This window comes from Lutra lutra, chromosome 17, assembly GCF_902655055.1.
Source record: "Lutra lutra chromosome 17, mLutLut1.2, whole genome shotgun sequence".
Lineage (NCBI taxonomy): Eukaryota > Metazoa > Chordata > Mammalia > Carnivora > Mustelidae > Lutra > Lutra lutra.
The window spans coordinates 23,461,188-23,473,744 of record NC_062294.1 but is presented as its reverse complement, the minus strand read 5'-3'; the positions used below and the strand labels follow the sequence as shown (position 1 = coordinate 23,473,744).

Sequence of the window (12,557 nt, the reverse complement as noted above, 5' to 3'; positions counted from 1 at the left end):
TACAGTAGCAGTTTTGTGTTTGTCTTTACTTCCTTACAAATTACATCTGTTCCATAAATAGGTTCTGATCATTATACTTTTTTTTTTGGTCTGTCTGAAAATTATGTAACATAATCATAAGAGCAAGTGTTTCTGTGTCCTTTATTAGAGAAAAGTCTCCCTATGTCCTCATGTTCTCATGTTGAAGAGATATTCAACCCCTAAATGGAAAGCACTGGAAACCTGTGTCTAATTCTGAAATTGAAGAGGCAAGAGATATAATTATTTATTACTTTTTAATCCCATCAGTGCTTCATTACCATGTGACCTTAAACTGATGATTTAATTTCTGAGTCTTACATTTCTAGTCTAGAAAACAGTGACTGGTAAACCATACCTCATAGGATTGTCTCAGATTTAGAAAGATAAATTAGGTCAGAAAGACACCTGATACACTATTTAACATAAAATAGGTACTCAGTAAGCGTTAGATCCTAATGCCCATAATAAACACAGAAGAACTTTTCTGTAAAGGATGGTTCCATGGTTCAAACCAGTACTTTGGACTTACGTCATTCTGTTCTGGTTTATTTTGAGGACTTACTGAAATAATGACTGTAAATATAAATACCGCTCCTAACGTAAATGAAGCTCTTAATAAATGAAAGTTATTATATTTCATTATTTTTGCATTACATAACCACACATTTCTCTCTATTCTCCTTAATAAGTCTGCTTGAAGAGGCGAAGATCACCCTTGAGTCAGTTGATTCATCAGATCATGGAAATCCCTGTGTCACAATTAGAACTTTTGGCCCAGATCACGCAGAAAATAGGGAATGGAGAGACCCGTAGCATGGAGACAAGAAAGGTCGATTATAGAAATCAAAATGTGCCTCAATTTTCTTTATCATCACAATCTCTACAGCTCTTTGGTTACTCCTCAAAGGCTTGATGTGAAATGAACAGATGTCCTGCCTTTTAATTTAATTTCTGCATAATTTTATGCAAGGACTAACCGTTTTTCTTAAGTCATTTTTATTACAGTTCATACAAGGAAGAGCTCTTGCAAGTAATTACTTCATAAAACTTGAGGGAATAAATCACAGAACTTCAGGATTAATAGGAAATAAAGGCATGAATCTTCCTTACTTGCCAGAGGAGAATCCATCCCCTGAAATAATATGCTAAAATCAGAGAACACTAAAGAGAGACAGAAGTAGAATGAAAGATCTTCTTTCCCAAATGCCTTATTGTATCTCCTGGAGAAAGTGAACCCCATGGAAATTAACGGAGCTACCAAGTCCACAACTGGTATATGTTCTTCAACCCATGCCATTTATAGGACTCAATCTTCACAAAATGTGGAGATGAACATTACTAAATTTGGGGAACAGAAGTTATGTAACTTGGCAATGGACCTCAGTAGTCATTGAGTAAAATAGAACTAAAGATATAAACATCAAGAGCAGTGGTAGGGGATTCACTGAGGATTCACTGAGGATTCAGTGATAAAATTTGCATATACCTAGTTTGCGGTAGGCATGTTGCATGAAATTTTTTAAACTTTGGAGGGCCATTTCTACCACCTTCTTTCCACAAACATCAACTTATCCTAAATGAGAGTTGAAAGGCAAGGAGAGTCAGTGCCATTGGTTATAAACTCAGATGCTGGGACTGACTTATGGAAAAACCGGGAAGAAAAAGGCAGTTGTTAGCTTATTCTAAACTCTGTTTAAAAAAAAAAAGAAAAGAAAAGAAAAGAAAAGAAAAGAAAATGTTTGCTACAGTGTAACTCCAATTCCTTGGAGACCCACTATTTCACTTCTGAGAAAATTTCCCTCAGGCATATGTGGGGGGAGAGGAGTTTTTGAAAAAGCATATCAGCCCAGTTATATTTACTAGAGTATAAGTGTTTGTCAAAAATAACTGAACTGTCAATACACACTAAAAGAGGGTATTAAGAAGGAAAATGTAAAGTTACATAAGGTTGTCAAAAGCACAATAAATTGCACTATAAATCTGGTCAGAATTTACTTAGGAGATCTTCCCACTGGAGAACTGAGCTTTTCTAGGCAAGAAAGGCAGACAAATTAGAACAATTTAGCCAAAACAGTCCTTCAAAATAATCTAGTTCAACATTAGGTTCTACATTCAAAAAGAGCCAGTGAAGTGAAGTGATTTCCAAAGGTCTTTATTTGCTGGCTCAGGAAAGATTAGGACACACAATCTGTCACCCCAAATCTAGTGCTCTTTTCACTAATCCAGGCTGTCTGCAAGTGTTAGCCACAAATGAAATAGATGATGATGGATAGATGGCAGATAGATAGATAGATAGATATTGGATAGATAGATAGATAGATAGATAGATTTTCCAAAAATGAAACTTTAAGGAATTCCAAACTGTAAGAATGTAGTATTAGGATAGCAGCAAGGGAAGGAGATCATGAAGAAAGAATTTCAGTATTACATGGAAAGTTAGGCCGAAAAGAGGAAGGGAAGGAATCCAAGGATAATCAGAGCTTAAAGAAGGACTAATTAACAATATTGACTTTGAGGGTGAAAAAAATGAAGATAAAATGGTAAACTGAAGATTATTATACAGAAGATTGTCTTGTTTTCTATTCTTTGCCATCCTATTTAAAGTTGTGTTAGGTTAGGCATGGAGCCTGACAAATGCATACATGGGCGGGGGGAGCTGGATACGTGTTCATATTTTAGGAGCTCGCTGGTCTAAAGGTAGAAGACTGTCAGTCAATTGCAGCCAGTTGGTGTGTACAGGTTTTGCCTGTTGTCTTTGCTTTGTTGTCTTTGCCAGGTTGTCTCATTTTTTCTTGAGAAGCAGAAAATCTGGATTGTTTTGCGACATATTTCACTTTTGCTAGAAACATATATGGATAAAATAAAACATTTTGCTTAGTTGATTCAGTGCATTGTTGTCAGAATGGGGCAGTTGAGAGTGAAATCTCCAACTTATCAGCAGACCAGATGATATCTACTTTCCCCGTGTTGTCTAAGAAAGGACTTTCATAGAAGTATTGAGAGCCAAAGATGGAAAGTTGGCCAACATACTATTTAGAAGTAGGCAAAAGAAATAAGTCTGAAAGAAAACAGAGTAGTGAGATGAAAATAAAGAGACTCATAGAGTGGAGATGAGGACATTTAAAGAAGATGCAGCCAATTACATCAAATTCAACCAACTATTCATGAAATCAAATGGAAAATGACCATTGAATTTGTATTTAGTATTTGTATTTATATTTAGAACTTTGATATTAACAAGATGAGATTTCTAAGTGTTTGGACAATGAATGAGGTTATGGAAAAGACAGAATTAGGAACTATCTACTCTCCTCACTCCACTGGGTCCAATGAGATTGAGAGCTCTAGAGGTTGGACCCACAGATATTGACAAGGAGAAAGACCCTGGGCTTTTAATAGATTCATATGGCTAGAGCAAAGATGACATGAAAGAGGCTAGAAAGAGTTATGGAAGGAAATGTAACTGTTGTTATCCAGCAGAGGAATTTGAATGCTCTGTTCATACCTTTACCTCTATCAGGTTAACAACTTTTTACTTATCCACCTTCATGTATAATTCACTATGTGAATACTTGGCACAAGCCACTTCCAAGTCCCACAGTGATAGATGGCTTCTCATTGTCTTTACAATGGATATGATATTAAGATATACTCTAGCAGCCACATTGATAATCTGTGTCACCAGTCTCAAACCAGCCCCTGATTTCAAGCTACAACCATAGCAGACAGATCATATGGGTTAGGAGAGTGCTACTTCTAAAGTCTTTGCCTTATATCTATTTTTTAAAAGATTTTATTTATGTATTTGACAGAGACACAACGAGAGAGGGAACACAGCAGGGGGAATGGAAGAAGGGAAAAGCAGAATCCCCGCAGAGCAGGGAGCCCGATGCGGGGCTCAATCCCAGGACCCTGGACTGAGCTGAAGGCAGATGCCTAATGACCGAGCCACCCAGGCACATCCTTTATATCTATGTTTTAATACTTTAGGGCTTCTCCCCAAATTCTTGGCAACTTCCTTAGGTGATGCATTGGACAGTCCAAACATATAAGGGATTGACATGCCTAGTGGCCAGTGTCTACCAATGGAGAATAGGAGTCATGAACAAACACTTTTATATGTTATCCTTCAGAATGACACATCCCACATAGTACCTCAAAAGCAGCCAGTAGTGTTGATCCCTAGTTGTCTACAATGAGAACTAAGTCCTTATCTCAGGCTCTGCTTTCAGAAGAATTCTAGACCCTCAGAGCACCTGGGTAATTTTTCTAAGGATCCCTGGATACAATTACCTCCATACTTCAGAACTTGATTTTATATCACTCAGATGTCCATCTTCTTTATACCATATCACCATAGCAGAGCAACTCACTGCCCAAAGTTGATTGAAGGTTTTGAGGAAAGACAAGAAGTCTTCTGATTTGTTAAGGAAAATAAAACTGGCAGAGGTGGGTAAGATGCAGTGAAAACACAGATTCCCTAGAAACAAGGGAAGTCATTACAAGACAGTTATGTTCTCGCAATGAATGTATTGTTCCTCATCACATGGCCCCACAATTGAGAAGTCTTCTGCAGATGTCAAATGAAATCAGTTGGTTCCAACTTTGCCCTTTCAAAATTTACTTCCCTTCTTATGGGAAAAGCAGACTCCTGGGTCCTACGATGTACTGTTTTCCCTAGGTAGTCATTGTTTCCTTTGCAATTCAGCAGTATTTTTGATGGCTTTGACAGTTCAAACTCGCCTGACATTTCCAAAGTAGCATACAATGAGGAAACAGCTGAGTGCTTGATTTTATAAGTATTTTCAAAGAAAAGGGAGGCATTCTCTTCCAGCTTTGTCATTCCTTATCTTAATGAGCCTTAAATTGATAGATTAGCCAAGCCAAACTTAGGCGACTTTGCTGTTAAACTTAATAAAGGTTTTACAAATGGATTTGACATAGAGGTTGAATGCCCACTTAAGACACTGAATCATTTGAGATCAGAGAAGAGCATTATTAAAAGAAACATTGGGTCACTGAAGGGCAAAATACCTTTGAAAAACTATTTGAAACAAAACATTTAAATCACAAGAAGCACAAAATTCTACATACTGGAAATGTGACTCATATAAAATAGTACCCACGTGACTCAGGTGATTATGGGTATTATCCTATATGGGTCTTCCTCAAAGAATTTCATACAGAAAAAAAAACCATAAAATAAAGACAACATAATTACTTTCAATCAAAATGTTTTATAGGAGAGTGGATCCTGTTACATGGAAATTCCCTTTGTGCTGCTGGGTTTAGGTATAGGAAGGTGGGCCTGGAGCAGATTGTAGCAAAAGGAGTGTCAGAGAAATGAATGGTTCCTCCTTATTCACTAAGAAGGCTCTACTCACTCCCTGGCAGTCCGTGTGGGAGTGAGGAAAAGAGAAATAGGAAAAGTGAGTAAAAGAATGACATCTTGAGAGGTTATGAAGTAGGCAATTATGACTGAAACATAGTTTAAATTTTTTCATGGTGGGTTAACCAAAGTCTATTTTAAAGATCATCTATTTAATGTGGATTTTGAAGTTGTTATGGTTGTGATGTAAGCCAATTTCCTATTATGTCCCCACTCCCACAATCCCAGCAGAAGCCCATTCTTCTATATTCCATAAAGTGCATTACACTATACAATGCCTTCTGTGAAAAAGGATTTTTAAGGGATCTGAGGAAATGATTTCATTTGATATTTTTCAGAACAGAGAGAATACAGATGCTGGTACAGAAACAGAGTGATCAAGGGAAAGCATCTCTCTACCCTTCCCCATTCTCTCCCCAACATATATTTGCTGAAGTCTACCTACTACAGAGCTTTGGATTCTATAGATATTAAAAGAGTGGTTTTAGTTGATAGATCAATCCAAAAGGGGCCAGAAAGCCTCTGGTGTCATATGAGTTACACAAGTAATAGTATTGTGAATATATGTATTAGAGTTCAAAAGGAAAAAAAAAGAACAGTAACTAACTAGAAATTAATCTTTTCTCTATTGCCTATAGCTACCATGAACATTAGCTGCTAAGTGTAATGAGCTGTGGAAAGGAAAGGGTAGAGCCATAGACTCAGAGTTAGAAACATACCTAGTCGAGTCCAAGATTCTTGCTGTTAAAAAAAAAAAAAAAAGATTTTGTAGTTTATGAGATCTTACATAGATCACCCACACCCACCCCAGAATATAATCAACTACTATATGGCAGCACCTTTGTGACTTTGAGGAACTCAGTTTGAGAATCATGAATGCAGTTCAAATATCACATTTTACAGATGGAGAAATAGAGTGAGTAGAGCTCTTTAATGCCTTGGCTGAAAACTAACTGCTACATAAGACATTATGACAACCAAGAGAATAGTGAAATAACCATGAATTACTTTTATAGACATTAAAAGAAAAGTTATATTTTAGTATCACTGACTTGTCTATAGCTGGTTTTGAATCCCTCCCATAATGCCACAGGAAATTCTACAACAATATTTGAAAGTATGCTACAAACACAGTTTCAAATCCTAAACTGCTGAAGAATATTAATCAGTAGCATTCAGATTCTCCATAAGTTCTCAGAATTGCCTCATAATTAGTCTGTCTTTGGCTTTGACCTATTCCAAGACCAGAGAGCCCTCATGTTCAATTGAGAAGGTATCTGTCATTACTATCTTCCAAGGGATGATATAGTTGAACCCCAGTATTTTCTTTGGAAACTGTGTCTAAATAATTGAGAAAAAGCACAGAAAAGACTGATGTATGAATTTTGGCTTTTTGGAAGACTTTTAGCATTACATTCTCCCCATTATCAGAGTTAATAAAGGCAGTTTACACAGAGCAAAAGGCAGAGATATTCTAGTGAGTCAAGACAAGATAAAAGGACATATAACTTTCAAATTAGTAACTTTATTTTTATTTTTTCAGTCTTGCACATAACACTCCTGTGTCCTTAAAGTGGAATTATTTCCTTTATGCCCTGCTAGTGGGAGTGTAAATTGGTGTATCACTTCTGGAAAGCTGTGGGAGCATGAATCAAAAGCTTATAAAATGTTCATACATCTTGACCTAGTAATTGTAGTTATGCTCCTGGAAAAGTTTTCCTGAGGGGAAAATCAGAACTGTCAATCAATATTTATGTACAATGGTATTTTTCATCAATAATTATAATAAGAGAACATTGTAAACAACCTACATTTACCAAATGCAGGTTAAACATGGGACATTAAAAAAAATTATTAAAAAGGACTTGGGTAGACATTTCTCCAAAGAAGATATACGTGTGGCCAGCAAGTATAGAAAAAGAACCTCAACATCACTAATCACTAAGGAAATCAAAATCAAAATCATAAAGAGATATCACCTCACATCCACTGGAATGGCTTTTCTCACAAAAACAGAAAATAACAAGCATAGGCAAGGATGTGGGTAAATGTAAAACCTCGTGCACTGTTGGTGGGAATATAAAATGGTGTTGCCGTTGTGGAAAACAGTATGGTAGTTCCTTAAAAAATTAGAACAACATTATGATTGAGCAGCTCACTTCTGGGCGTAAAGAATTGAAAGCATGTTCTCCAAGAGGTATTTGTATACCTATGTTCATATCGGCATTGTTCACAATAGCCAGAAGGTGGAAGTAACCTAGATGTCCACTGACAGATGAATGGATGAACAAAATATGGTCTATACATAGAGTTGAATATTATTCAACCTTAAATTGGAAGGGAATTCTGACACATGCTACAGCAAAGATGAACTTTCAGAACTAACACTAAGTGAAATAAATGAGTCAGGAAAAGACAAATAACTATATCATTCCATTTATGTGAGTTATCAGGAATAGTCAAACACCTAGAAACAGAAAGTAGAATGGTGGTTTCCAATGGCTGAAGAGAGAATGAAATGGGGAATTGCTGTTTAATGGGTATAGAGGTTCAGTTTTGCAAGATGAGAACATTCTGGAGATCATTGTTGCAACAATGTGAATATACTTACTACTAAACTATATTATTAACTATAGATAACATTTTTTTTGTTTTATGCATTTTTATAAGAATTTTTTTTTAAAGGGAAGATGTGAGGTAGATAGGAATGGTCCCCCTGAGACACAAACTTGGGATCAGAGACCTAAGGATGAGAAATCAGCCATGGAAAGATCTGGGAAGAACTTTCCTGGAAGAGAGAATAGCAGGAGGAGAGAAGATAGGGCCACATTGGTGTGTTGAATACCAGAGAAAGTCAGCGTGCCAGAGCATAAGAAACAGGTGGGATACTAGGTAAGAGGGCAAAGGAAGTTTCAAGGGCTAAATGAGAAGAAAAATTATCCGATCTGATTCACCTTTTTAAAGTCTTGCTTCTGTGGAAAGAGTTTTAGGAGAACAAGAGTAGAATCAGGGTCTCTGGGTAGGTTTTGTGGTACCATCCGGAGCTAGAGATGGAAGTCTCCCATATGACATGGGTAGGTCATATACCTCCCCTTACAGAGCCTTGGAGATCACAGAGGTTGACTCTCTTTGGGGGCTGGGAAATCAAGATTCATTCATCAAATAATTCCATGATCCTCTGGAGGACTAGAGGGGATTGACAACTGTGTAACACTGTCAGATGAGGCTTAGGAAGATGTTTCTCTTCATTGATTGTCCTGTCTTATTCCTGCCCCTGGCGTATTTGTTCTATATAGAAATTCATATTTGAACATTTTCATTTGGAAAGAATCTGGAATCACTACCTAAGGTACAGTGTCTTTTCCAATCATCCTGCTTTGATATAAATTCTCTGCAGTTGGAAGGACCGTGGTCTACAGTGGAGGGGAGGGGAGATTTTGAGATAGAAACTAAATTAGAGACCCTGAAAACAACATCAATATGGAACTTCTGCTTTTTCTAGTTGTTTTTTTTTTTTTTTTCCCACAAGCTCAATGCAAATGTTACTGAAGAAAAGCAGTATATAATTTATATTTGGACAAACTAACTCTAAAATCTTACTCTAACGCTTAGGCCTTAGTTGGCTTTGGGATACCTTCAAATAAAAATGTCAGGACTGTTTTGGATTTCAGATCCCTGTTTCAATTGTCCTTCATTACTTTAAACAACATGTGCAACAAGCCATTCTATCATCAGTAGCTGCACAGTATTGACAAAGAACATGGAGGTTGAAGGCATTCAGATTATTTGTAATCCTAGCTCTGTTATTCCGGAGCTTTGTGAATTTAAGTAATTTTCTTAAACTTCTTGAGCCTTACGTTACTCACCTAAAAGGAACGAATGAGATCTATACTTCCCATAGTGGGTGTGAACATTTTTCCCTATTTTTTTCCTCCTCTGTTTACTTTCTGTTTATAGGGTGTGAGTAGAAAAATGAGTCTCAGTGTGTGCATATGAGAAACTCATGGGGGATGTGCAAAGAGGTTGCCTAATATTCAGTTGTCAGGGGGTCACATAGAGAAGGAACCAGAAAGAAATATGTCCAAGGACCTCACTAGGCAGTTGCTCCAGGAAATGAATTTGGGATGGGCAGCCTGGAGACAGGATTGCAATGTTGATTCTGCCATCCGTTGGGTCACTGGCTCTGACCCTCAGGGAGTCATTTCCCTTATTGAGGCCGAAATTCCTCCAGGTAAGAAACTGACGTTGGGGGTCGCCTGGGTGGCTCAGTGGGTTAAGCCGCTGCCTTCAGCTCAGGTCATGATCTCGGAGTCCTGGGATCGAGTCCCGCATCGGGCTCTCTGCTCAGCAGGGAGCCTGCTTCCTCCTGTCTCTCTGCCTGCCTCTCTGCCTACTTGTGTTCTCTCTCTCTCTCTGTCAAATAAATAAATAAAATCTTTAAAAGAAAAAAAAGAAAAGAAAAAAAAAAGAAACTGACCTTGGAAATCACTGATCCAGCTGGAAAGGTTTATGTAAAAATAAATTTGTATCTTCTTTCAGACTGCCTGCCATCAACTATCTCCTCCTACCACAAATTCTGTTGCTGTGGAGAGAAGCCAGGAAATCTATCTCTTTGTGTCTCTCTCTCTTTCTCTCTCCCTCTCCCTCCTTAGCATACTCTGTATGTAACCAGGTTTGAAAAACCCTGGATTAGATAACCATATAGGGCTTCATTATATGAGGCTCTGAGATCCAATGGTCTATTCAGTCCTTTCCTATGGCACTAGGCCAACTCTGAGGATGTCCTCTGTTAAACTCTGTAGGTTGTGGGAGACCAAGAATCAGATCCGTTTTCTTACTTATTTGGACTTTTTAAATTTATCAACAGGCAGAGAGTTAGGCATCTTGACTGAGAGAATTCAGAAAAAGAAAAGAGTAAACGAGGCTGGAACTCCAGTTTCTGGAACTGGAAGTTTGTTCGAGATCCAACACAGCCCTAAGGACTGAGTGCATTCATTAGGAACAGTTTCAACTTCAAAAAACTGGTAGTTTAAATAAATGTAGGCTTACCACTCTTACAGCGTGCATTCTGGAGGGGAGCTGACATCTGTGGTTCTATGGCCACTGAGGTCAGGATCAACATCTCTCGTAATCAAAATTGTCTTCCTTTTAGTTGACTCACAGCAAAAAGCAAAGGATGTTGATGTGTTTCCAGGCATTATGTACACATTCTATATGCAATGCAAGAGAGAGAGCGAGTGTCTTTCCGAAAGCCTTCTCTTTTCTTTATATTTACTTCTCTTAAGAAAATATAATTTCTCTTTAGGGGGTCTCAAGTTTCAATACTTCTTCCTTTTTTTTTTTTTTTACTTTGGCCATTTTTTTTCCTTTACTGTAGTAAAATGCATGTAACAATTGTTTATTCAAGAAAAAGTTAAAACCTTTTGTATCAGTTAGTATGAAAAAAAAAAAGTGGTGACCACCAAATATTCTGTCTGCTGTCCCACATCTCATACTTCATTCAGTTAGGCAGGAGTGTGTAACTAAGTCATGGATAATACAATGCAAACAGGAGTGGTGGGAAGGGACTTCCAGGAAATCTCCTTAAGTGTAGTATTTTTGTTTGGCTTTTTTTGTTTTGTTTTGTTTTAATGAAGCATGTTACATTTTCTCTACAAACTCAAGTAGTGCTCATTAGAAGAATAGATATTTGGTAGTCTACTACAGAATAATATGTATAAGAAGTTTTGGTGGTGCCTGGGTGGCTCAGTGGGTTAAGCCTCTGCCTTCAGCTCAGGTCATGATCTCAGGGTCCTGGGATCGAGCCCCGCATCGGGCTCTTTGCTCAGCAGGGAGCCTGCTTCCTTCTCTCTGTCTGTGCCTGCCTCTCTGCCTACTTGTGATCCCTATCTGTCAAATAAATAAATAAAATCTAAAAAAAAAAAAAGAAGAAGAAGAAGTTTTGGGGGGAGAAGCCAAGCCCAAAGAAATTAAGATTATTAATTTCAGATACAGAGTGATGTTATAAAAGAAAAATGTAAGGCTTAAGGTTAGTTAGCCATGAGTTAAAGATTGAGAAATACTGAGCTAGAGGCTATATTAGGAGGGTTGTACTAGTGTTTGTCTGATGATAAGATCTGAAGTAAAACAGTTTATCCCCAGTTAACAGGAGGAAGCCAAAGCTTCGATAAGTTGAGTAATGTGTCTGGGCTGCTGCACAGACCCCACTTGGTATGGCACTCAATGTGGGCACTCAATGAGTATTCCTGTCTTTCATTTTCATTCAGGTTTGGATCTTCTCCAGTACTTTGCCCAAAGTAGTGCTCATTATATGTTCTACAGTGACAAAAGCAAGTAGTCAACCAACTGCACTTTGGTAATATACATAAGATAATTAATTATTAATCATTAATCCATCAGGATGGCAGATGGGAAGGACACTCCCCAAACCCCAGCCTATTAAAAACGTTGATTGTGTTCCCCAGCAGCTTGAATATTTTCTTTCCCACTGTAGGAAGCCCCCTGCTCTATTGTGTGGCTTTGAGGCAAGGTAAAGATACATACATTGAGAATTGTCTTTTCTGTCTCTTTAAGAAGAACCCAGATGAAAACTTAAGCTGAGAAAGTTTTAACAACTTTTTTTGTCTTCTCCACATTTGTTGTTTACAGCTGCCTCATAGACCAAATTGATGGGGAAAAATAAGAAACTAAAAATAAACAAGGACTTTCATTCACAGGGGTAATGCAGTTACATAAGTCAAAGTGGCAGGTCATATGAAGCCTTCCATGATTCCTTGGAGTTTCTGTCTCATTTCACTGGCTAGCAAACAGTGAAACAGTAGGATATATATTTTTCAATTAGGTTGTCAATATTTTGACCAAACAACCTATTTATAACATTCAGGATTACTGTTCTGTTTGGGAGAACCACTAGAAGCTGCTGTGTGCTAGATGTCAGTTGGAGATTCGAAATGGTATGATTGAGTAGGGTGTAGTAACTCACTTCCTGGGTTTCATCTGCCTGTCAGTCATGCAGGTGTGATACATTCATCATTGTGTCTGGTTATTGTGAGAAAACACCCCCTCCCAATATTGCACTTACTTACCATAAAAATAATAATAATAGTAAGAGTAACAAGTATAAGAGGAGATAAAAATTGGAGATCAT

The 12,557-nt window shown here is 37.6% G+C and overlaps 1 long non-coding RNA gene across 1 annotated transcript in view; it reads left to right on the top strand.

Annotated features, from left to right (window-relative positions):
* Positions 1-12,203, top strand: part of LOC125089800 (uncharacterized) — a 30,227-nt gene extending 18,024 nt beyond the window's left edge. Inside the window, exons 3-5 of the long non-coding RNA XR_007124066.1 lie at positions 496-507; positions 8,962-8,968; positions 12,190-12,203. This is a non-coding gene — a long non-coding RNA (uncharacterized LOC125089800). The remainder of the gene's footprint in view (positions 1-495; positions 508-8,961; positions 8,969-12,189) is intronic.
* Positions 12,204-12,557: the final 354 nt, after the last annotated feature.